Below are 26,535 nucleotides of genomic sequence, written 5' to 3'. Positions count from 1 at the left end.
ATACCGAGGGGGATAATATGGGCAAACGCGGGCCCCCATCGCTACCCGCTCCGACCGAGGGAACGAGCGTTCCCACGAAGGAGGACGACCGGGGGAGGAAAAGGACTGCTTCTGAGGATCCGGAAGCCGAAGCCTCCAAACGGGAGAAGAAGTCTCCCACAAAGGGTCCTGCCTCGGGGGGTGCTTCTGCCGCACAAAGTCCGCGAGGGAATCTTCCCTCCAACGAGTCGTAAGTGATCCAAAATATTTTAATAGTAAGAGTATGCTATCTTTTTCCTCTGAGAAAACAACTACCACATATATCTTGCAGTTCGGGTCTCAGCCCCTCTCAAATGAGTTTGTCTTCGGGGGGTCTTCTTCCGGAGATGATGGAGAGCGAAACGCCTCCCCCGGACTCCTCCGCTCCAGAAGCGGGAGACCCCGAAGTGTCGTCGCGGAAGGCCTCTCCGGATCCAGTGAGGCCAGAAGATAGTCCCGTAGACCCCAGAAGTCCCCAGTGTCCGGCTCCCGAAGAGAGCATACGAAAGAGTCCGGCACTGTCTAGTGTGCGGTTAGATGTTCTAAGGGAGTTGGTGGGGCGATCGGCCATCTCAGAAGAGCACCGTACGCTGATGGGTACGGTGATGGAGAGAATCTCGTCCGCTGAAGGCGGATTACATGAAGCCTTTATGAGTCTATTGACAGGCTTTGAGGTATGTGAGATAATATGTGATAGTAATGCACATGTTATAGTAGCCCCTGAGACTCTGGTTGTCGTCGAGAATAGCGGCAAACAGAGGATCAAATTCCCAGGCAATAACCCGTCTGCTTTTATGTGCAGGTGGTGGGAGCTCCAGTGGCTAGCCAGACTAGGGAGTTTGCCCAATTAAAATGGCAACAGGATGCGGCAGACGCCGACATCGAGCTTGTTAACAAGAGGCTTGACGAGGCACAGGGTAACTGTTATTATCCGGTGAACGCCACATAGTAAGAGCAGCATAATGCCAGTATCTTTAATATGTTGTGACTGCAGATGGGGCTGCCACTGTGGAAGCCTTGCGAGCAGAACTTTCCCGAGCCAAGGAACAAGCGAGGAGTAGTAATGCGGCTGCTTTGAAGGCGGCCGAAGAGTTGAAAGCCGAGAAGGCCGCACATTGCTAGAGCCAAGAGAAGATGGCCAAGATGGTCGTAGAATTGAAAGACACTGCCGACCGTTTCCGGGTCCTTGAGAAAGAGAACCAAGCGAAGGCAATGGACCTTGAGAAGGCTGCGGCGGTAGACAAAGACACCCGTACTGCTATGAGAGCGAAGAAGGAGGAGCTGCGGGAAGCCGGGGATATTGCGGCTGGAAAACCCTTCATGTTACGGAGGAAGTTCTAAGATCCACGGTATGCCCGTCTGGATCGGCTGTGGAGCTCGGCAGATGCGTATATGGATTTGGCGGCGAGCGCTGCCAATGCGGCCAAGTACTTCCAAGGTCAGACAGATCGTGAGCTGGACAAGCTGTTCTGGATGCAATTCCACGTTCCAGAGCGTCCGCTTGCATTGACTGACCAGCTAGCCGAATGGGCCGAACTGAATAGGTTGTCCGGACTCGCCATGAGGTCTGTTGTGGATCAATTATGGCCGGAAGGGCCTAAGCCGAACAGCTATTTCAGCTTAGTGCAATAGCTCCTTGATGTGGTGCCGCGCATTAATGCGATGAAGAGGTCGGCGTGCATAGAAGGCTCACGGATGGCCCTTGGCCGTGTTAAAGCATACTGGGCGGAGATGGACGCTACCACTGTTGCGGCGCAGGGTTCGGCCATAGGCCGTGTGGCTGCCGAACACTACTTCGAGGAAGTTCTCGAGGGTGATCGTTTGATAGAGGCCCAGTGCTCGAAAAATATTATGTTTGAGTGATATGTATTCTCATTGTAAATAATGCTTTTATGAAGTTTTTATAAGGTTGTGTCTATACTTTTGCCTGAAAGTAGTATGATGCCTCCTATGCGGCCGTTTATGTATGCATGTGTATAACCTGAAAGATTGCAGTTGTCGGCTTCAACCCCCACGCATATAATGCGGAGGTGCTCGCAAAAAACGTGTGTTCACACTTAAACCAACATCTTGGTCCTGATAAGGAGGTGATAGCGCAGCGAGCGAGGCAACCGGACTATAATGCTTGAACACTTTCACTTAGCCATAGGAGTTTGACAGTGGGGCTACTAGATAGCCCCTGGTGGCTCCGCACTCTCCCGATCGCGGGGTGCGCATATGCCTGGCCGGAAAACGGCCCTTTGTTAAGGCGGAGGAATTCTAACATTCCGATAGGTCATCGAGTGGTTGACCAGTCTCACGCTATATCATGAGAGTCATTTTTCAGCTTTCTCTACTGAGGCGCTCGTCCGGATGAACCAGGGCACAATCGCAGTAGTTCTCCTGGTGCTACCTTAGCCGGCAAAGCGGAACGTAAGGCACCAAAACACAGGAGCAGGGCAAACCCAACATTTGACCAAAGACAATGATTCAGAGCTGATGCATATAAGGCCGAACTCGCAACACCGAACACTCCCTAAGGTATTCGGTCTTTATGGTATAAACCAGGCCGAAATAGTGCCGCTTGTAAGAAGCCCCTTGTGTCCAGGTACGTGCGTTATTCTGACGTGGCCACATGCCAAGACATCAACATCCTTCTCAATTGTGCTGAAAATTCGGTGGATATGTATCAACAAGAGACAGTAAAAAAGGTTTATGCAGGGTCTTAATCTAAAAAGAATCCTTGGAGTGGGTCCCTGCTGCACGTCTGCGCCTGTGTCTCCGTTGCGCCGTATCCTGGACGGGTGTAGCACGATGATTATCTGTAAAAGAGAGGAGCTTAGGTAAAAAAGTTGTCATGTGAAAAGATAGTTTTTTTAAATAAACCATGTATAATTCAAGGTGAGTAAGAATTGCCACTTGTCTGCGCCCGTTGAGCCCCTTGTATTGTAATAGGGGGCCTGTTAATTAGTTGGTGAGGCTGTTTTTAGTGTGCGGCTGTTAAGGCAGCCGCACGCTCTTCAGCGCGCAGAAATCGCTTAATATTTTCCGTTCACTGTAATGATGCCACGTGGACCGGGCATCTTGAGTGTGAGGGAAGCGTAGTGTGGTATTGCATTAAAGAGAGCAAAAGCTTCGCGTCCGAGTAATGCTTGATAGCCACTTTGGAATGGAGCGATGTGGAAGGTTAGATGTTCGCTACGGAAGTTATTGGGGGAGCCGAATATAACGTTTAGTAGCAGGGAGCCCGTGCAACGAGCCCCTGGGCCTGGCATTACTCCTTTAAAGGTAATATTGCTATGGCGAATTTTTGTTGGGTCTATCCCCATTTCGCGGATTGTATCCTGGTATATCAGGTTTAGACTACTGCCACCGTCCATCAGGACTCATGCGAGGCGGTATTCGTGAATTATTGGGTCTAATACCAGGGCAGCCCATCCTGCACGCCGGATACTTGCTGAGTAATCACGATGGTCGAAAGTGATCGGTTGAGACGACCAGTGACAGGACTCCGCGGTGATAGGCCTTCGGGCGTATTTTTCTGGGAGTGCCGTTTTGTTTTTTCCATTGATCATGTGTAGCACGTTTACTGTTTTGACTTCTGGTGGAAATTTCTTTTGTTCCCTAGTGTCTCCCTTGAGAGGCTCATTCTCATCTTCGCATGGTGTATCCTCCCCCTTGTGTACGGCGTTGAGCTTGCCGGACTGCTTGAAGACCCAACATTCTCTGTGGGTATGATTATCTGGTTTACCATGGGTGCTATGGACCTGACATATTTGGTCCAGAATTTTATTCTGGCTGGACAGTTCGTCTCTGGTGCCTTTAGAGGGCGGCTTCTGACCTGACTAAGAGCTTTTGTATCCGGCATTTACTGTCGTGCTCTTTGTGTTGTCTCCTTTGTTCCGGCGTTTGTTATTCCTGTTGCACCATGATTTCCCGTTTCCATCTCAAACTTCGGATGTACTGGGGTCGATGGTGTTGCATCTAGCTAGCCAGCTGTCCTCACCCGCGCAAAAGCGGGTCACGAGGCTTGTTAATGCTGCCATCATTCTCGGCTTTTCTTGGCCGAGGTGTCTGGCGAGTCATTCATCACAGACGCTATGTTTAAAAGCTGCCAATGCTTCAGCGTCCGGACAGTCAACAATTTGGTTCTTTTTAGTAAGAAACATGTTCCAAAGTTTTCGGGCTGACTCTCCGGGCTGTTGAGTTATAGGGCTCAAATCGTCCGCGTCCGGAGGCCGGACATAAGTTCCTTGGAAATTTGCCCGAAAAGCGTCTTCAAGCTCTTCCCAACTTCCAATGGAGTCTTCGGGGAGGCCTTTAACCCAATGGCGGGTAGGCCCTTTGAGCATGAGGGGTGAGTACCTGATGGCGTGGAGATCATCTCCTCGAGCCATATGGATATGGAGGATATAGTCCTGAATCCAGACCCCAGGGTCTGTTGTTCCGTCGTATGCCTCTATGTTCACGGGTTTGAATCCCTCTGGAAATTCATGGTCCATCACCTCATTGGTGAAACATAGGGGGGGTGTTGCACCCCTGTAGCTGCGTGTACCATGTTGTTCGGATGTTTGTTGTGTTACCTTGTAAGCTGGGGCGCGCTTGCGTGGTCCACAGATGGATCTGGTTGCGCCGTCCTTTTGGTACGAGCCCTCGCGTGGGTCGCGTATTGACTTGTGATTGGCGTTGTTTGCCGCTTGATGTTGGCCGTGAGGTCGTCTATCCGGCAAGGTGGCCGTTTTGATTTTTGGTTGTGAGGGGTCTGAGGCCTCCTCATCGAATTCAGGTAGTAATTTCCGCTTTGGGTAGCTCTTTGTGGGGCGATTATCGCCGTACTTCGCTGCTGTGTTGGGTACTTTACTCCATCTGATTTGGAGTATGTCCTGCGGAGCCTTGAGCCTTTGCTTGTGCTTTTTTAGGCTCCTCACGGTGGCAACAAGCCTTTGACGGGCGTTCTGCTGCTCCGGGTGCCTGTGCGGCGTTGTGTCGTCCGGACTATTATCTTTGACAGAATTGGTTTGTTTGGTTTCATTCTCCGTATTGCCATGGTCCGGCAGTGATTCGCCCTGCTCCACCGCTGGGTCTGTGTGGTTGTTATTTCTGGCGAGGCGGGATTTGGGGCGGTGCTTGCGCCGCCGCTTTGACTGCTTCTCAAGGGAACAAGCCTTCGATGCGTCCTTCCGTTCCTCGTCGTCGTTTTCTTTTGGTGTGTCCACCATGTATACGTCATATGATGAAGTGGACGTCCGGCGCCCTGTGGGCGGTGGTTCATCTTCGCCTCCTGCATTGTTGTCCATACCGTCGATGCCTGCGGAGTCGAAGTTGAGCATGTCGGTTAAATCCTCGACAGTGGCTACAAAGTGGGTGGTGGGTGGGCGTCGAATTTCTTCATTGTCCGCGTCCCAATCATGTTGGCCATAATCCGGCCAGGGCTCTCCTGATAAAGAGAGAGACCTTAGAGAATTCAAAATGTTGCCAAAAGGCAAGTGCTGAAAGATATCCGCGGCGGTGAATTCCATGATCGGCGCCCCCTCGCATTCGATTGGCAGGGGCGCGGATGGTTCGGGGTCCGGGAGAGAGTTCGGCACCTTGGAGTCACGGGCTGTGCGGAGATTTATGCTGGTATTCGGCTCGATCACCGTTGAGACTGCAACCCCTGAGGCGGTGTCTAACCACCCGTCCTCGATTGGCGCAGCTGGCTCCGAGCTAAGGGTCGGAGCTGATGCGGGCGCGGCCTCTGGGGTACCGTCCGGTGGCAGAGCTAGGTCATACCCATCGTGACAGTGCGGCGCGCCCGGCTGTGGCTCCAATCCATCGAAGATCAAGTTCCCACGGATGTTGGCCATGTAATTCAAACTTCCAAATCTAACCTGATGGCCAGGGGTGTAGCTTTCAATCTGCTCCAGATGGCCAAGCGAATTAGCCCGCAGTGCAAAGCCGTCGAATACGAAGATCTGTCCAGGGAGAAAAGTCTCACCCTGGGCCGCATCGCTATCGATGATAGTAGGAGCCATCAAGCCTAACGGCGACGACACAGAGGAACTCTCAATGAAAGCACCAATGTCGGTGTCAAAACCAGCGGATCTCGGGTAGGGGGTCCCAAACTGTGCGTCTAGGCCGGATGGTAACAGGAGGCAAGGGACACGAAGTTTTACCCAGGTTCGGACCCTCTTGATGGAGGTAAAACCCTACGTCTTGCTTGATTAATATTGAAGATATGGGTGTTACAAGAGTAGATCTACCACGAGATCAGAGAGGCTAAACCCTAGAAGCTAGCCTACGGTATGATTGTATGTTGTGATTGTTGTCCTACGGACTAAAACCCTCCGGTTTATATAATCACCGGAGAGGGTTAGGGTTACACAAGGTCGGTTACAAAGGAGGAGATATCCATATATGTATTGCCTAGCTTGCCTTCCACGCCAAGTAGAGTCCCATCCGGACACGAGACGAAGTCTTCAATCTTGTATCTTCATAGTCTAACAGTCCGGCCAATGGAGATAGTCCGACTGTCCGGAGACTCCCTAATCCAGGACTCCCACAACACTCTTCCAAACCCACTTTCAATATTATTGCAAACAATATTATCAATCTCATATTCATCATGGGTCTTAAATAAGTTTTCAAGATTCTAAGAAGAATCACCCCAATCATCATCATTGCAACAAGTAGTGGAAATAACAAAAGTAGCATCCCCAAGCTTGGGGTTTTGCATATCATTAGCACAATTGACATTAATAGAATTTATATTAACATCATTGCAATCATGCTTTTGATTCAAGAAACTATCAATTATGGGTGCAATAGCAATGATCTCATGTTTAACATAAGGAACTATAGCAAATTCATCTCCATAAATATTAGCATCATGGCCACAAGAATAGCAAGCATCATGTTCATCAAGGGATATTTCAATGAAATCATCGGAATCATAACTATCTATAGATTCATGCATATCATTATTTTCTTCCAAAGTAATGATCATTCTCTCAGTAAATTCTTTGACATAGACATTATGAGTATAGTTTTCATAGAAATATTTAAGTATGTCAAAATTTCCAGATTTGTAGAGAGTAATATCATACTTTTCAATCAAAGAAGCAACTTCATAAGCACCCTTAAAAGCAACAAATTCTTCAATTTGTTCGATATCATAGTAACTATAAACACCCTTTTCATAAGAAGATAAGATTTCATTATCATTAAACTTACATAGGTAGGGAAGGTGTTTTTAGGGTTCTTAGAGCAACAAGTAAAATCACGAATGTCACAAAGATTCGAAGCATAGCATAGCAAACAATTTATTTGATTCCACAAGAGCTTCCTTTTTTGAAACAAACGATGACACACAAAATGAGCATGCTCATCTAAAGATTTTCCCTCAACTAAACTAGTTGGGGTTTCAGCATGAGCACAAATGGATCAAAGATGATCCAAGTAGAAAACTTTAAGTGGATCCATATCAATAGATTTTTAGCAAGCAGAGATGCAAGCAAAATAGAAGGCACATGGAAACAGATGCAAACATAAGATCGAACAAAAGAAGGGCGAATAAAAGGCAAATCTTTTTGAAAATCGTTTTAGAAGTGGGGGAGAGGAAAACAAGAGGCGAATGGCGAATAATGTAATGCAAGAGATGAGAGATTATGATGGGTACTTGGTATGGCAGTGACTTGGCTTAGATCTCCCCGGCAACGACGCCAGAAATGCTTCCTCCTACTTCTTGAGCTTGCGTTGGTTTTTTCCTTGAAGAGGAAAGGGTGATGCAGCAAAGTAGAGATAAGTATTTCCCTCAGTTTGAGAACCAAGGTATCAATCCAGTAGGAGACAATGCACAAGTCACTAAATACCTGCACAAACAATTAAACAACTTGCACCCAACGCGATAAAGGGGTTGTCAATCCCTTCACGGTTACTTGCAAAAGTGAGATCTGATAGAGATAGATAAATGGTAAAATAAATATTTTTGGTATTTTTGGTTTATAGATAGGAAAGTAAAAGATTAAAAAATAGTAGATCAGAAACTTATATGATGGAAAATAGACCTGGGGGCCATAGGTTACACTAGAGGCTTCTCTCAAGATAGAAAATAATACGGTGGGTGAACAAATTACTGCCGAGCAATTGATAGAAAAGCGCAAAGTTATGACGATATCTAAGGCAATCATCATCAATATAGGCCTCATGTCTGTGTCAAGTAGACCGAAACGATTCTGCATCTACTACTATTACTCCACACATCGACCGTTATCCAGCATGCATCTAGAGTATTAAGTACGTAAAGAACGGAGTAACACATTAAGCAAGATGACATCATGTAGAGGAATTAACTCAAGCAATATGATGAAAACCCCATCTTTTTATCCTCAATGGCAAAAATACAATACGTGCCTTGCTACCCCTACTGTCACTGGGAAAGGACACCGCAAGATTGAACCCAAAGCTAAGCACTTCTCCCATTGCAAGAAAAACCAATCTAGTTGGCCAAACCAAATCAATAGTTCGAAGAGAATTACAAATATATCAAACCATGCATACAAGAATTCAGAGGAGATTCAAATAATATTCATAGATAAGCTGATCATAAACCCACAATTCATCGGATCTCGGCAAAAACACCGCAAAAGAGTATTACATCGAATAGATCTCCAAGAACATCAAGGAGAACATGGTATTGAGAATCAAAGCGAGAGAAGAAGCCATCTAGCTACTAGCTATGGACCCGTAGGTATGAGGTAAACTACTCATGCTTCATCGGAAGGGCAATAGAGTTGATGTAGAAGCCATCCATGATTGAATCCCCCCTCCGACAGGGTGCCGGAAAAGGTCCCTAGATGGGATCTCATGGGTACAGAAGGTTGGGGCGGTGGAAAGTGTTTTCGTGGATGCCTCTGTTGGTTTGGAGATATATGGGAATATATAGGTGCAAGAATTAGGTCAGGGAGTGCACAAGGGGCCCACAAGGGTGGGGGGCGTGCCCTCCATCCTTGCGGCCACCTCCTGCGTGCCCTCCAAGTCTCCTGGTTGTCTTATGGTCCAAGAAAAATCATCGCAAAGGTTTTATTCCGTTTGGACTCCGTTTGGTATTCCATTTCTGCGAAACTCAAAAACTGGGAAAAAACAAGAACTAGCACTGGGCTCTAGGTTAATAGGTTAGTCCCAAAACTAATATAAAATAGCATATTAATGCATATAAAACATCCAAAAAAATATAATATAATAGCATGGAACAATAAAAAAATTATAGATACGTTGGAGACGTATCAGGGCCGACGGTATGTACCAGCAGATATGTGTTTGATCTCTCTCTCTCTCTCTCTCTCTCGTGTTCCTGATTTGGCACAATCTTGATGGTACCGCGAGCTTTGTTAATATAGTTGGATCATATGGTGTTTCTCCCTCTCTACCTGGTTGTGATGAATTGAGTTTTTACCTTTGAGGTTTCACTATTATCGGATTGAATACTTTGTTGGATTTGAGAACACTTGATGTATGTTTTGCATCTGAATACACATTGTGACAATGGGGTATTATATTAATTCACTTGATGTATGTTTTGGCACTCAACTTGCTGATTCCTGAGGTGACATTAGGGTAATCTATGAATAGGGGTTGATGCATGTTTTCGTCCTACTTTCTTCGGTAGAAATCTTGGGGCAATCTTTGAAGTTATTTGTGTTGGATTGAATATTATGAATCTGAAGTTGTTTGATGCATACTGTATAATTGACTCACGGATACTTGCGGTGACATGTGAGTATCTAGGTGACATTTGAGTTAGTCGATGCATATCATATGGTGTTATTTCATTACAAACTCTAGTGTTATTTGTGACACTTATAGGAATAGCTCGATAGATTGATCAGTAAGGGTAACTTTGAGGTGGTTTCGTACCCTACAAACAATTTCATCTTATGTTCTCTGCTAGATAAGAACTTTGGAGTAATTCTGAAGGAAATATGCCCTAGAGGCAATAATAAAGTTCTTATTTATATTTCCTTATATCATGATAAATGTTTATTATTGATGCTAGAATTGTATTAACTAGAAACTTAGTACATGTGTGAATACATAGAGAAATAGAGTGTCCCTAGTATGCATCTACTTGACTAGCTCGTTAATCAAAGATGGTTAAGTTTCCTGGCCATAGACATGTGTTGTCCTTTGATGAACGGGATCACATCATTAGAGAATGATGTGATGGACAAGACCCATTCGTTAGCTTAGCATTATGATCATTTAGTTTTATTGCTATTGCTTTCTTCATGACTTATACATATTCCTCTGACTATGAGATTATGCAAGTCCTAAATACCGAAGGAACACTTTATGTGCTATCAAACGTCACAACATAACTGGGTGATTATAAAGATGCTCTATAGGTGTCTCCGAAGGTGTTTGTCGAGTTGGCATAGATCAAGATTAGGATTTGTCACTCTGTGTATCAGAGAGGTATCACTGGGCCCTCTCGGTAATGCACATCACTATAATCCTTGCAAGCAATGTGACCAATTAGTTAGTTACAGGATGATGCATTACAAAATGAGTAAAGAGACTTGTCGGTAACGAGATTGAACTAGGTATGATGATACCTACGATCGAATCTCGGGCAAGTAACGTACTGATGACAAAGGGAATGACGTATGTTGTTATGCGGTTTGACTGATAAAGATGTTCATAGAATATGTAGGAGCCACTATGAGCATCCAGGTTCCGCTATTGGTTATTGACCGAAGACGTGTCTCGGACATGTCTACATAGTTCTAAAACCCATAGGGTTCGCATGCTTAACGTTCGATGTCGATTTGTATTATGAGTTATGTGATTTGATGACCGAAGTTTGTTCGGAGTCCCAGATGAGATCACGGACATGACGAGGAGTCTCTAAATGACCGAGAGGTAAAGATCCATATATTGGAAGGTTATATTCGGACATCCGAATGGTTCCGAGTGATCGGGGTATTTTTCCGGAGTACCGAGGGGTTACCAGACCCCCCCCCCCCGATGAAGTGTTGGGCCAACATGGGCCTGAGGGAGAGGGAGGGAAGCCCACGGGAGGTGGTCGTGTGCCCTCCTCCTTGGGAGTCCGAATAGGACAAGAAGGAGGGGTGGTGCCCTCTTCCCTTTCCCTCTCCATCTCCTTCCTATACCCTCTGGTGGAAGAAACGAAGGGGGGAGAATCCTAGTTGGACTAGGAGTCCAAGTAGGACTCCCGCATGGCGTGCCCCTCCTGGCTGCCGGCCTCTCTCCCCCTCCTTTCTATACATGGCCAGGGGGCACGCCAAAGGACAACAGACAATCTCTTAGCCGTGTGCAGTGCCCCCCTCCACAATTTGACACCTCGGTCATATCTTCGTAGTGCTTAGGCGAAGCCCTGCGCCGGTAACTTCATCATCATCGTTGGCATGCCGTCGTGCTAACGGAACTCTCCCTCGACCTTCTACTGGATCAAGAGCTCGAGGGACGTCATTGTGCTGAACGTGTGCTGAACACGGAGGTGACGTATGTTCGGTACTTGGATCAGTTGGATCGTGAAGACGTTCGACTACATCAACCACGTTACTAAACGCTTCCGCTTTTGGTCTACGAGGGTACATGGACACACTCTCCCGTATTGTTGCTATGCTTATCCTAGATAGATCTTGCGTGATGGTAGGATTTTTTTGAATTACTACATTCACCAACAGTGGCATCCGAGCCAGGTCTATGCATAGATGTTATATGTACGAGTAGAACACAAAGAGTTGTGGGCGATAATAGTCATACTGCTTACCACCAATGTCTTACTTTGATTCGGCGGTATTGTTGGATGAAGTGGCCTGGACCGACATTACGTGACCATGTTCATGAGACTAGTTCTACCGACGTGCTTCGCACATAGGTGGCTGGCGGGTGTCTGTTTCTCCCACTTTACTTGAATCAAGTTTGACTACAGTCGGTCCTTGTTAAAGTTTAAAACAACACACTTGATGAAAAATCGTTGTGGTTTTGATGCGTAGGTAAGAACGGTTCTTGCTAAAAGCCCGTAGAAGCCACATAAAATTTGCAACAACAAAGTAGAGGACGTCTAACTTGTTTTTGCAGGGCATGTTGTGATGTGATATGGTCAAGATGTGATGAGATATAAATTGTTGTATGAGATGATCATGTTTTGTAAAAGTTATCGAAAAGTGGCAGGAGCCTTATGGTTGTCGCTTTATTGTATGAAATCCAATCGCCATGGTACTGCTTTACATTATCACTAAGCGGTAGCGATAGTCGTGGAAGCAATAGTTGGCGAGACGACAACGATGCTACGATGGAGATCAAGGTGTCAAGCCGGTGAAGATGGAGATCATGAAGGTGCTTTGGAGATGGAGATCAAAGGCACAAGATGATGATGGCCATATCATGTCACATATTTTGATTGTATGTGATGTTTATCCTTTATGCATCTTATTTTTCTTAGTACGGCGGTAGCATTATAAGATGACCCCTCACTAAATTTCAAGGTATAAGTGTACTCCCTGAGTATGCACCGTTGCTACAGTTCGTCGTGCCGAGACACCATGTGATGATCGGGTGTGATAAGCTCTAGGTTCGCATACAACGGGTGCAAGCTAGTTTTGCACATGCATAATACCCAGGTTAAACTTCACGAGCCTAGCATATGCAGATATGGCCTCGGAACACTAAGACCGAAAAGTCGAACATGAATCATATAGGAGATATGATCAACATAGTGATGTTCACCATTGAAAACTACTCCATCTCACGTGATGATCGGACATGGTTTACTCGATATGGATCACGTGATCATTTAGATGACTAGAGGGATGTCTATATAAGTGGGAGTTCTTAAGTAATAGGATTAATTGAACTTTAATTTATCATGAACTTAGTACCTGATAGTTTTTGCATGTCTATGTTGTTGTAGATCAATGGCCTGTGCTACCCGTTCCTTTGAATTTAAATGCATTCCTAGACAAAGCTAAGTTGAAAGATGATGGTAGCAATACACGGACTGGGTCCGTAACTTGAGGATTATCCTCATTGCTGCACAAAAGAATTACATCCTAGAAGCACCGCTAGGTGCCAGACCCGGTACAGGAGCAACTCCGAACGTTATGAACGTTTGGCAGAGCAAAGCTGAGGACTACTTGACAGTTCAGTGTGCCATGCTTTACGGCTTAATTAGAATTGGGACTTCAAAGATGTTTTGAACATCATGGGGCATATGAGATGTTCCATGAGTTGAAGTTAATATTTCAAGCAAATGGCCAAGTTGAGAGATATGAAGTCTCCAACAAGTTCTATAGCTGCAAAATGGAGGAGAATAGTTTTGTTAGTGAACATATACTCAGAATGTATGGGCATCCCCAAGCTTAGGCTCTTGCCACTCTTTATTCCAAAATACATCAAATCTTTACACAAAACTTGAAAACTTCACAACACAAAACTCAACAGAAAATCTCATGAGCTCCGTTAGTATAAGAAAACAAACCACCACTACAAGGTACTGTAATAAACTCATTCTTTATTTATATTAGTTTTAAACCTACTGTATTCCAACTTATCTAGGGTTCATACCCCCCGATACTAGCCATAGATTCATCAAAATAAGCAAACAACACACGAAAAACAGAATCTGTCAAAAACAGAACAGTCTGTAGTAATCTGTAGGTTTGGAATACTTCTATAATCCCAAAAATTCTGAAATAAATTGGTTGACGTGAGGAATTTGTCTATTAATAAACTGAAAAAATACTCAACTTAATATCACTCTCCAGTAAAAAATGGCAGCAAATCTCGTGAGCGCTAAAGTTTCTGTTTTTTTACAGCAAGATCACAAAGACTTCCCCCAAGTCTTCCCAAAGGTTCTACTTGGCACACACACTAATTAAAAGCATAAAACCACATCTAAACATAAGCTATATGAATTATTTATTACTAAATGGAACAAAAAACCATAAACAAAAATAAAATTGGGTTGCCTCCCAACAAGCGCTATCGTTTAACGCCTCTAGCTAGGCATAAAAACAAGAATAGATCTATGTATTGTCATCTTTGGTTTGCAATCCATAAGTGGCTCTCATAATAGATTCATAAGGTAATTTAATTTTCTTCCTAGGAAAGTGTTCCATGCCCTTCCTTAATTTAAATTGTAATCTAATATTCCCTTCTTTCATATCAATAATTACACCAATCGTTCTAAGGAAAGGTCTACCAAGAATAATAGGACATGTAGGATTGCAGTCTATATCAAGAACAATGAAATCTACAGGCACATAATTCCTATTTGTAACAATAAGAACATCATTAATCCTTCCCATAGGTTTCTTAATAGTGGAATCCGCAAGATGCAAATTTAAAGAACAATCATCAAATTCACGGAAACCTAACATATCACACAAAGTTTTTGGAATCGTGGAAACACTAGCACCAAAATCACATAAAGCAAAGCATTCATGATCTTTAATTTTAATTTTAATAGTAGGTTCCCACTCATGATAAAGTTTTCTAGGGATAGAAACTTCTAATTCAAGCTTTTCTTCATAGGATTGCATTAAGGCATCAATGATATATTTGGTAAAAGCTTTATTTTGATCATAAGCATGAGGAGAATTTAGCACGGATTGCAACAAGGAAATACAATCTATCAAAGATAAATTGTCATAATTAAATCCCTTGAAATCCAAAATAGTGGGTTCATTGCTATGTAAAGTTTTGACATCTTCAATCCCACTTTTACCAATTTTTGCATCAAGATCTAAAAACTCTGAATCATTGGGACGCCTTTTAACTAAAGTTGACTCGTCTCAAGTCCCATAATTATCAAGATTCATATTGCAAAACAAAGATTTAATAGGGGACACATCAATCACTTTTAGATCTTCATCATTATTATCATGAAAACTAGAAGAACACGCTTTTATAAAGCAATCTTTTTAGCATGCATCCTAGCGGTTCTTTCTTTGCACTCATCAATGGAAATTCTCATGGCTTTGAGAGACTCCTTGATATCATTCTTAGGTGGAATAGATCTAAGTTTCAAGGAATCAACATCAAGAGAAATTCTATCCACGTTCCTAGCCAACACATCAATCTTAGGCAATTTTTCTTCAAGCAAAGCATTCAAATTCTTTTGCCAAATCATAAATTCTTTAACACTAGTCTCAAAATCAGAGGGCATATTATTAAAATTTCCATAAGAGTTGTTGTAGGAATTACAATAATTATTAGAGGAATTGCTAGGAAACGGCCTAGGCTTAAAGTTTCCTCTATACGCGTTGTTACCAAGATTGTTCCTACCAACAAAATTCACATCCATAGATTCATTATTATTCTCAATCAAAGTAGACAAAGGCATATCATTAGGATCATAAGAAACACTCTTATTAGCAAACAATTTCATAAGTTCATCCATCTTTCCACTCAAAACATTAATTTCTTCTATAGCATGAACCTTTTTACTAGTAGATCTTTTGGTGTGCCATTGAGAATAATTAACCATAATATTATCTAGGACTTTAGTAGCTTCTCCTAAAGTGATTTCCATAAAAGTGCCTCCCGCGGACGAATCTAAAAGATTTCTAGAAGCAAAATTCAATCCAGCATAAAAAAATTGTATGATCATCCATAAGTTTAATCCATGTGTAGGAAAATTACGTATCATTAATTTCATCCTCTCGCAAGCTTGTGCAACATGCTCATGATGAAGTTTCTTAAAATTCATGATGCCGTTTCTGAGAGAGATGATCTTAGCGGGAGGAAAATACTTAGAGATAAAAGCATCTTTGCACTTATTCCATGAATCAATACTATTTTTAGGCAAAGAGGAAAACCAAGTTTTAGCACGATCTCTAAGTGAAAACGGAAATAGCTTCAATTTAACAATATCATCATCCACATCTTTCTTCTTTTGCATATCACATAAATCAACAAAGCTGTTTAGATGGGTAGCGGCATCTTCACTAGGAAGGCCAGAAAACGGATCTTCCATGACAAGATTCAGCAAAGCAGTACTAATTTCACAAGATTCAGCATCGGTAAGGGGAGCAATCAGAGTGCCAATAAAATCATTATTGTTGGTATTGGAAAAGTCGCACAATTTAGTATTATCTTGAGCCATCGTGACAAACAATCTAACACACATGCACACAAGAGGCAGGTGAAAAGAGACGGACAGAAAAGAGGGCGAATAAAACGGTAAGGCTTTGTTCGGTTAATCCCAACCCCAGGTGGATTGGAGGGCATTTGCAGGGATTTTGGCTTGCAGGGGATTAATTCCCCCTCAATCCCCTTCAAATCCAGCTCAACTGAACAAGCCCTAAGGGTGAAGTGGGGGAGAGGAAAATGAGAGGCAAATGGCAAATAATGTAATGCGAGGGATAAGAGTTTGTGATGGGTACTTGGTATGTCTTGACTTGATGCAAGCTCCCCGACAACGGCGCCAGAAATCCTTCTTGCTACCTCTTGAGCATGCGTTGGTTTTCCCTTGAAGAGGAAAGGGTGATGCGGCAAAGTAGCGTAAGTGTTTCCCTTAGTTTTTGAGAACCAAGGTATCAATCCAGTAGGAGGTAACACGCAAGTCGCCTAGTACCTGCACAAACAAACAAGAACCTCACAACCAACGCGATAAAGGGGTTGTCAATCCCTTCACGGTCACTTACGGAAGTGAGATCTGATAGAGATGATAAGATAAATATTTTTGGTATTTTTGTTGTATAGATTGGAAAATAAGGATTGCGAAATAGAAATAGCAAGTTGATAGGAAAATAATATGATGGAAGATAGACCCGGGGGCCATAGGTATCACTAGTGGCTTCTCTCAAGATAGCAATTTCTACGGTCGGTGAACAAATTACTGTCGAGCAATTGATAGAAAAGCTCATAGTTATGAGAATTTCTAGGCATGATCATGTATATAGGCATCACGTTTGCGACAAGTAGACTGAAACGATTTTGCATCTACTACTATTACTCCACACATCGACCGCTATCCAACATGCATCTAGAGTATTAAGTTCATAAGAATAGAGTAACGCATTAGGCATGATGACATGATGTAAAGGGATAAACTCAAGCAATATGATATAAACCCCATCTTTTTATCCTCGATGGCAACAATACAATACGTGCCTTGCTACCCCTGCTGTCACTGGGAAAGGACACCGCAAGATTGAACCCAAAGCTAAGCACTTCTCCCATTGCAAGAAAGATCAATCTAGTAGGCCAAACAAAACTGCTAATTTGAAGAGACTTGCAAAGATATTAAATCATGCATAAAAGATTTTAGAGAAGAATAAAATATTGTTCATAGATAATCTTGATCATAAACCCACAATTCATCGGATATCGAAAAAACACACCGCAAAAAGAATTACATCGAATAGATCTCCAAGAGAATCGAGGAGAACTTTGTATTGAGATCCAAAGAGAGAGAAGAAGCCATCTGGCTAATAACTATGGACCCGTAGGTCTGTGGTAAAGTACTCACACATCATCGGAGAGGCTATGGTGTTGATGTAGAAGCCCTCCATGATTGATTCACCCTCCGGCGGAGCGCAGGAAAAGGCCCCAAGATGGGATATCACGGGTACAGAAGGTTGCGGCAGTGGAAATAGGGTTTCGTGGTGCTCCTGGATGTTTTCGGGGTATATGGGTATATATAGGAGGAAGAAGTACGTCGGTGGAGCTGTGAGGGGCCCACGAGGGTGGGGGCGCGCCTACCCCCCTGGGGCGCGCCCTCCTGCCTCGTGGCCTCCTCGCTTCTTTCTTGACGTCCACTCCAAGTCTCCTGGATCACGTTTATTCCAAAAATAATTCTCCTGAAGGTTTCATTACGTTTGGATTCCGTTTGATATTCCTTCTCTGTGAAACACTTAAATAGGCAAAAAAACAACAATTTGCACTGGGCCTTTGGTTAATAGGTTAGTCCCAAAAATAATATAAAAAGGTATATTAAAACCCATTAAACATCCAAAACAGATAATATAATAGCATGGAACAATCAAAAATTATAGATACGTTGGAGACGTATCAGTATTTGATACTGGTTCTATTGCTCATATTTGCAACTCGAAGCAGGGGCTACGAATTACACGAAGATTGGTTAAGGACGAGGTGACGATGGGAGTGGGAAATGGTTCCAAGGTTGATGTGATTGCCTTCGGCATGCTACCTCTACATCTACCGTCGGGATTAGTTTTAGACCTGAATAATTGTTATTTGGTACCAACGTTGAGCATGAACATTATATCTGGATCTTGTTTGATGCGAGATGGCTATTCATTTAAATCAGAGAATAATGGTTGTTCTATTTATATGAGTATTATCTTTTATGGTCATGCACCCTTGATGAGTGGTCTATTTTTGTTGAATCTCTATTGTAGTGATACACGTATTCATAATATTGAAGCTAAAAGATGCAAGGTTAATAATGATAGTGCAACTTATTCGTGGCACTGTCGTTTAGGTCATATTGTTGTAAAGTGCATGAAGAAACTCCATGCTAATTGGCTTTTGGAATCACTTGATTATGAATCACTTGATGCGTGCGAACCATGCCTCATGGGCAAGATGAATAAGACTCCGTTCTCCGGAACAATGGAGCGAGCAACTGAATTATTAGAAATAATACATAATGATGTATGCGGTCCGATGAGTGTTGAGGCTCGCGGCGGGTATCATTATTTTCTGATCTTCATAGATGATTTAAGAAGATATGGGTATATCTACTTAATGAAACATAAGCCTGAAACATTTGAAAAGTTCAAAGAATTTCAGAGTGAAGTGGAAAATCATCATAACAAGAAAATAAAGTTTCTACGATCTAATCGTGGAGGTGAAAATTGGAGTTATGAGTTTGGTCTTCGTTTGAAACAATGTGGAGTAGTTTCGCAACTCACGCCACCTAGAACAGCACAGCGTAATGGTGTGTCCGAATGTCGTAACCGTACTTTATTAGATATGGTGCGATCTATGATGTCTCTTACCGATTTACCGCTATCATTTTGGGGTTATGTTTTAAAGACAGCTGGATTAACATTAAATAGGGCACCATCTAAATTCGTTGAGATGACACCATATGAACTGTGGTTTGGCAAGAAACATAAGTTGTTGTTTCTTAAAGTTTGGTGCTACAATGCTTATGTGAAAAAGCTTCAACCTGATAAGCTCGAACCCAAATCAAAGAAATATGTCTTCATAGGATACCCAAAGGAGACTGTTGGGTACACCTTCTATCATAGATCAGAAGGCAAGATATTCGTTGCTAAGAATGCATCCTTTCTAGAGAAGAAGTTTCTCTCAAAAGAAGTGAGTGGGAGTAAAGTAGAACTTGATGAGGTAATTGTACCTTCTCCCTAATTGGAAAGTAGTTCATCACAGAAATCAGTTCCAGTGATTCCTACACCAATTAGTGAGGAAGCTAATGATGATGATCATGAAACTTCAGATCAAGTTGCTATCGAACCTCGTAGGTCAACCAGAGTACGATCCACGTCAGAGTGGTACGGTAATCCTGTTCTGGAGGTCATGTTATTTGACCATGATGAACCTACGAACTATGAGGAAGCGAAGATGAGCCCAGATTCTGCGAAATGGCTAGAGGCCATGAAATATGAGATGGGATCCATGTATGAGAACAAAGTGTGGACTTTGGTTGACTTGCCCGATGATCGGCAAGCCATAGAGAATAAATGGATCTTCAAGAAGAATACTGACGCTGACGATAATGTTACTATCTACAAAGCTCGACTTGTTGCGAAAGGTTTTTGATAAGTTGAAGGAGATGACTACGATGAGACCTTCTCACCCGTAGTAATGCTTAAGTCTGTCCGAATCATGTTAGCAATTGCCGCATTTTATGATTCTGAAATTTGGCAAATGGATGTCAAAAATGCATTCCTTAATGGATATCTTAAAGAACAGTTGTATATGATGCAACCAGAAGGTTTTGTCGAACCTATAGGAGCTAACAAAGTGTGCAAGCTCCAGCGATCCATTTATGGACTCGTGCAAGCCTCTTAGAGTTGGAATATACGCTTTGATAGTGTGATCGAAGCATATGGTTTTATACAGACTTTTGGAGAAGCCTGTATTTATAAGAAAGTGAGTGGGAGCTATGTAGCATTTCTAATATTATATGTGGATGACATATTGTTGATTGGAAATAATACATAATTTCTCGATAGCATAAAAGGATACTTCAATAAGAATTTTTTCAATGAAAGACCTCGGAGAAGCTGCTTATATATTGGGCATCAAGATCTATAGAGATAGATCAAGACGCTTAATTGGACTTTCACAAAGCACATACCTTGATAAAGTTTTGAAGAAGTTCAAAATGGATCAGTCAAAGAAAGGGTTCTTGCATGTATTACAAGGTGTGAAGTTGAGTTAGACTCAATGCCCGACCACTGCATAAGATAGAGAGAAAATGAAAGGCATTCCCGATGCCTCAGCCATAGGTTCTATCATGTATGCAATGCTGTGTACCAGACCTGATGTGTGCCTTGCTATAAGTTTAGCAGGGAGGTACCAAAGTAACCTAGGAGTGGATCACCAGATAGCAGTCAAGAACATCCTAAAATACCTGAAAAGGACTAAGGATATGTGAGGGAGTCATGGATTAGGGGGTGTCCGGATGGCTGGACTATACCTTCGTCCGGACTCATGGACTATGAAGATACAAGATTGAAGACTTCATCCCGGATCCGGAAGGGACTTTCCTTGGCGTGGAAGACAAGCTTGGCAATACAGATATGTAGATCTCCTACCATTGTAACCGACTCTGTGTAACCCTAGCCCTCTCTGGTGTCTATATAAACTGGAGAGTTTTAGTCCGTAGGACGAACAACAATCATACCATAGGCTAGCTTCTAGGGTTTAGCCTCTATGATCTCGTGGTAGATCTACTCTTGTACTACCCATATCATCAATATTAATCAAGCAGGACGTAGGGTTTTACCTCCATCAAGAGGGCCCGAACCTGGGTAAAACATCGTGCCCCCTGCCTCCTATTACCATCCGACCTAGACGCACAGTTTGGGACCCCCTACCCGAGATCCGCCGGTTTTGACACCGACATTGGTGCTTTCATTGAGAGTTCCTCTGTGTCATCACTTTTAGGCCGATGGCTTCTCCGATCATCAACAGCGATGTGATCCAGGGTGACACTTTTCTCCCCGGGCAGATCTTCGTATTCGGCGGCTTTGCACTGCGGGCCAATTCGCTTGGTCATCTGGAGCAGATCGAAAGCTATGCCCCTGGCCATCAGGTCAGATTTGGAAGTTTGAACTACACGGCCGACATCCGCGGAGACTTGATCTTTGACGGATTCGAGCCACAGCCGAGCGCGCCGCACTGTCATGATGGGCATGATTTAGCTCTGCCGCCGAACAGTGCCCTGGAGGCTGCACCCGTGTCTGCTCCGACCCCTAGCTCAGAGCCGATCACACCAACCGAGGATGGGTGGATAGACACCGCCTCGGGGGCTGCAATCTGTATGGTGATCGAGCCGAACACCAGCCCTATTCTCTGTGAATCCCGTGACTCCAAGGAGCCGGACTCCTCTCCAGGCTCCGAGCCCTCTACGCCCCGACCGATCGAACCCGATTGGGCGCCGATCATGGAGTTCACCGCCACGGACATCTTTCGGCACACGCCCTTCGGCGATATTCTGAATTCACTAAAGTCTCTCTCTCTATCAGGAGAGCCCTGGCCGGACTACGGTCGGCAAGGTTGGGATGTGGATGATGAAGAAATTCAAAGCCCACCCACCACCCACTTCGTAGCCACTGTCGATGATTTAACCGACATGCTCGACTTCGACTCCGAAGACATCGACGGTATGGACGCCGATGCAGGAGACGATCAAGAACCAGCGCCTATAGGGCACTGGAAAGCCACCTTGTCGTATGATATATACATGGTGGACACCCCAAAAGAAGGCAATGGCGATGGAACAGCGGAGGATGACCCCTCCAAGAAGCAGCCTAAGCGTCGGCGTCAGCAGCGCCGCTATAAATCCAGCCAAAACAAAAACGGTGATTCCGGCATGGGGGATAATAACACCCCGGACAGTGCCGAAGACAACCACCTCCAGCAAGATTCAGCATAGGAGGATAGAGAAGCCAGCCCTCATGAGAGAGCGGCAGACAGAGAGGTCGAGGACGATAATTATATGCCTCCCTCCGAAGAGGAGGCAAGCCTCGACGATGACGAATTTGTCATGCCGGAGGATCCCATCGAACAAGAGCGTTTCAAACGCAAGCTTATGGCCACGGCGAGCAGCCTCAAGAAAAAACAACAACAGCTTTGAGCTGATCAAGATTTGCTAGCCGACAGATGGACTGAAGTGCTTGCGGCCGAAGAGTATGAACTCGAAAGCCCCTCCAAGAGCTACCCAAAGCGTAGGTTGCTACCCCAATTAGAGGAGGAAGCACCTAAATTACCAGCGCATGATGCGGCCGACCGGCCACCCCGTGGCCGCGACAGAGAGGCCTCTCGGCCCTCCACTCAAGCCGCACCCCGGTGCCGCTCAAAAAATACCAAGGCATGGGAAAATGCGCCAGACTTGCGAGACATATTGGAGGACAAGACAAGGCAAACAAGATTTATCTACGGATCACGTGGGCGCCCCACGGCACGAGACGGTACTCGTCACGCCGGATATAGTAAATCCGGCCGGGCCGAACACAGTAGACAAAGCTTGTTTGAGCCGCGTCATGATATAGCCCAGTACAGAGGCGCCGCACACCCACTATGCTTCACAGATGAAGTAATGGATCATCAAATCCCCGAGGGTTTCAAACCCGTGAACATCGAATCATATGATGGCACAACAGATCCTGCGGTATGGATCGAGGACTATCTCCTTCATATCCACATGGCCCGCGGTGATGACCTACACGCCATCAAATACCTCCCACTCAAGCTTAAAGGACCAGCTCGGCATTGGCTTAACAGCTTGCCAGCAGAATCAATTGGTTGTTGGGAGGACCTGGAAGCCGCATTCCTCGACAATTTCCAGGGCACTTATGTGCGACCACCATACGCCGATGACCTAAGCCACATAATTCAGCAGCCAGAGGAATCGGCCAGACAATTCTGGACACGGTTCCTAACCAAGAAAAATCAAATCGTCGACTGTCCGGATGCAGAGGTCCTAGCAGCCTTCAAGCATAACATCCGCGGCTCGCCCGGCACCTAGGACAGGAAAAGCCGAAATCTATGGCAGCCCTCACGACACTTATGACCCACTTTTGCACGGGAGAAGACAGCTGGCTAGCTCGCAGCAATAACATGACCAAGAGCCCTGGTAATTAGGATACCAAGGACAGCGGTGGCAGGTCGCGTCGCAACAAGCAAAAGCGCCACATTAACGGTGACAATACTAAGGATACGGCAGTTAATGCCGGATTGAAAGGCTCGAAACCCGGTCAGCAGAAAAAGCCATTCAAAAGAAACACTCCGGGCCCGTCCAGTTTGGACCGAATACTTGACCACTCATGCCAGATACATGGCACCCCCGAAAAACTAGCCAATCACACCAACAGGGATTGTTGGGTGTTCAAGCAGGCAGGCAAGTTAAATGCCGAAAGAAGAGACAAGGGGTTGCATAGCGATGACGAGGAGGAGCCCCGGCCGTCGAACAACAGTGGACAGAAAGGTTTTCCCCCACAAGTGCGGACGGTGAACATGATATACGCAACCCACGTCCCCAAGAGGGAGCGGAAGCGTGTGCTAAGGGACGTATACGCGATGGAGCCAGTCGCCCCAAAGTTCAACCCATGGTCTTCCTGCCCGATCACTTTTGATCGAAGGGACCACCCCACTAGCATCCGTCATGGCGGATTCGCCGCATTGGTTCTAGACCCAATTATTGACGGATTTCACCTCACTAGAGTCCTTATGGACGGTGGCAGCAGCCTAAACCTGCTTTATCAGGATACAGTGCAGAAAATGGGCATCGATCCCTCGAGGATTAAACCCACCAGAACAACCTTCAAAGGCGTCATACCAGGTGTGGAAGCCAACTGTACAGGCTCAGTTACACTTGAAGTGGTCTTCGGATCTCCGGATAATTTCCGAAGCGAGGAGTTAATCTTCGACATAGTCCCGTTCCGCGGTGGCTATCACGCACTGCTCGGGCGAACCGCATTTGCCATGTTCAATGTGGTGCCGCACTACGCATACCTCAAGCTCAAGATGCCAGGCCCTCGAGGCGTCATCACGGTCAATGGAAACACCGAACGCTCTCTCCGAACGGAGGAGCATACGGCGGCTATCGCAGCGTAAGTACAAAGCAGCCTCTCAAGGCAATTCTCCAGTCCGGCCAATAAACGCCTGGACACCGTCAAGCGCGCCCGGGGTAACCTACAACAAGACCGCCTGGCATGTTCCGAGCAAGCGTAGCAATGCGGCCCCAACCCCATCCCTCGCGAACTTGCGAAACCAGTGTTGCGCATACATAACTACGCTCTAGACATACCATGGGCACAGGGGGAGGGGCACCATCACGGCACACCCGAAACACGGCTTAAACCGCACTAGGGGCTACCAATTTCTTAATTTTCTCTTATTTTTCAGGACTCCATTCTTCGGAAGGCTTTTCCAGCAGTACAATTGCCGCACAAACAATACAACCAGGGAAGCATAAAGCTACGCCGCACTACAGAACTCTAAGGTGGTCTCTATAACGAGCAGTATACCTGTTTCGCATAACATTCCGCGGCTCGCCCCTGGAAAGGACATATTTGACAGTCCCATCTTTTGCTTATCGCACTATTTGTATCGTTCTACTTTGATCGCAGCTTTTTTAAATGACAATGCATAGCTTCCGTCTATTATTGCATTACCTTTTTTACGAATATATGCTCATTAATGACATGTTGCACCCATACACTTTGGTACGGCCAATACGCCAGGGGCTCAAGTACCCCACAATACGGCGTGAGAAGTCCGAACACTTTCACAAGTGCGGCACCCCGAACTTATAGCATTATATGCACCAGCTCCGAATCATGTCTTGGGTCAAATGTTGGGTTTGCCCGGCTCCTATGTTTTGGTACCTTACGTTCCGTTATATCGGCTAAGGTAGCACTAGGCGAACTAATGCGATTGTGCCCCAGTTGAGCTGGGCTAAGCACCTCAGTAGAGAAAGCTAAAACTGACCGTCATGATGAGGCGAGACCTGGTCGCTGTTCGAGAGGTTTTCGAGTCCCTAAAGACTTATGCCGCTTAGAGCGAGGAGTCGGCTTTGTCCGGCCTAGTCATGGATAGCGCCCCGAACTCGGTCTTCCGAACACTAGGGGCTTCACCGAAATTTAAAATTATAGAATTCTATGGCTATGTGAGAGTGTTCAAGCACTATAGTTCGATTGCCTTGTTCGTTGTGTTGAGCGCCTCCCTCGAAGGACCCAAGAATGGGAAAAAGAGCGCTCATGTTTATCCCGAACACCCCAGCACTCGTGCCATGGGGGCAGAAGCCGACGACTCGCCATCTCTCAAATTTGATAAACGGCCTCACAAAAGGTAATATTTTAAATTCAAAAAGCATTGCTTAGCGCACATGAACAAGTTTTCAGCGCACAGGACAAAACGAGCGAGTTCACTGAAAAATTACATTCATGGAACATTCATCCGCCACAAGGCGGGCACCCTTCAGAACGCCTTCATAATACATCTCGGGCTTGCGATGCTCCTTGCCCAACAGTGGCCCGTCCTTCACACGCTTCTCAGCATCCAGCTTGCCCCAGTGCACCTTCGCACGGGCAAGCGCCCTATGGGCACCCTCGATGCATACGGAGCGCTTGATGACTTCGAGCCTTGGACAGGCCTCCACCAGCCGCCTCACCAGCCTGAAGTAGCTCCCAGGCATGGCCTCTCCAGGCCACAGCCGGACTATGAGGCCCTCATGGCTTGTTTGGCCACCTTATGGAGCTCGACCAGCTGTTTCAGCTGGTCGCTTAAGGGCACTGGGTGTTCGGCCTCAGCATACTGAGCCCAGAACACCTTCTCCGTCGAGCTTCCCTCCTCGGCGTGGTAGAAGGCGGCGGCATCCGACATGCTACGGGGCAAGTCTGCGAATGCTCCTGGAGAGCTACTGATACGGGTAAGTGACAAGTAATTGACTTTTACGTGCTTGCTTTGCATAAAGAATGCCTTACCCACCGCTATCTTTTTTATTGCCTCAACCTCCTGGAGGGCCTTCTGGGCTTCGGCCTTGGCAGACTTGGCATCTTCAATTGCCGCCGCGAGCTCAGACTCTCGCGTCTTCGAGTCAAGCTCCAAACTCTCATGTTTTTCATGAGAGCCTGCAGCTCTTGTCGCACCTCGCCAACCTGCGTCGCATGCTTCTCCCGCTCGGTGCACTCCATGGCCGCCCTCTTTTCGGCCTCGGACAGCGCTTGCTTAAGGGTCGCCACCTCAGTTGTGGCCCCTACAATAGCCGCGTTAATCCTGTCACTTTTTGCAATTGCACCTTTCACATATTTCAATAAGGTATTTCTTACCTTCCTTCTCCTCGAGCTGCTGCTTGGCTAGGCCGAG

Source organism: Triticum dicoccoides, chromosome 3A, assembly GCF_002162155.2.
Source record: "Triticum dicoccoides isolate Atlit2015 ecotype Zavitan chromosome 3A, WEW_v2.0, whole genome shotgun sequence".
In the NCBI taxonomy this organism is placed as follows: Eukaryota; Viridiplantae; Streptophyta; class Magnoliopsida; order Poales; family Poaceae; genus Triticum; species Triticum dicoccoides.
The sequence above is the reverse complement of the archived record's forward strand: the minus strand, read 5'-3'. Positions refer to the sequence as shown.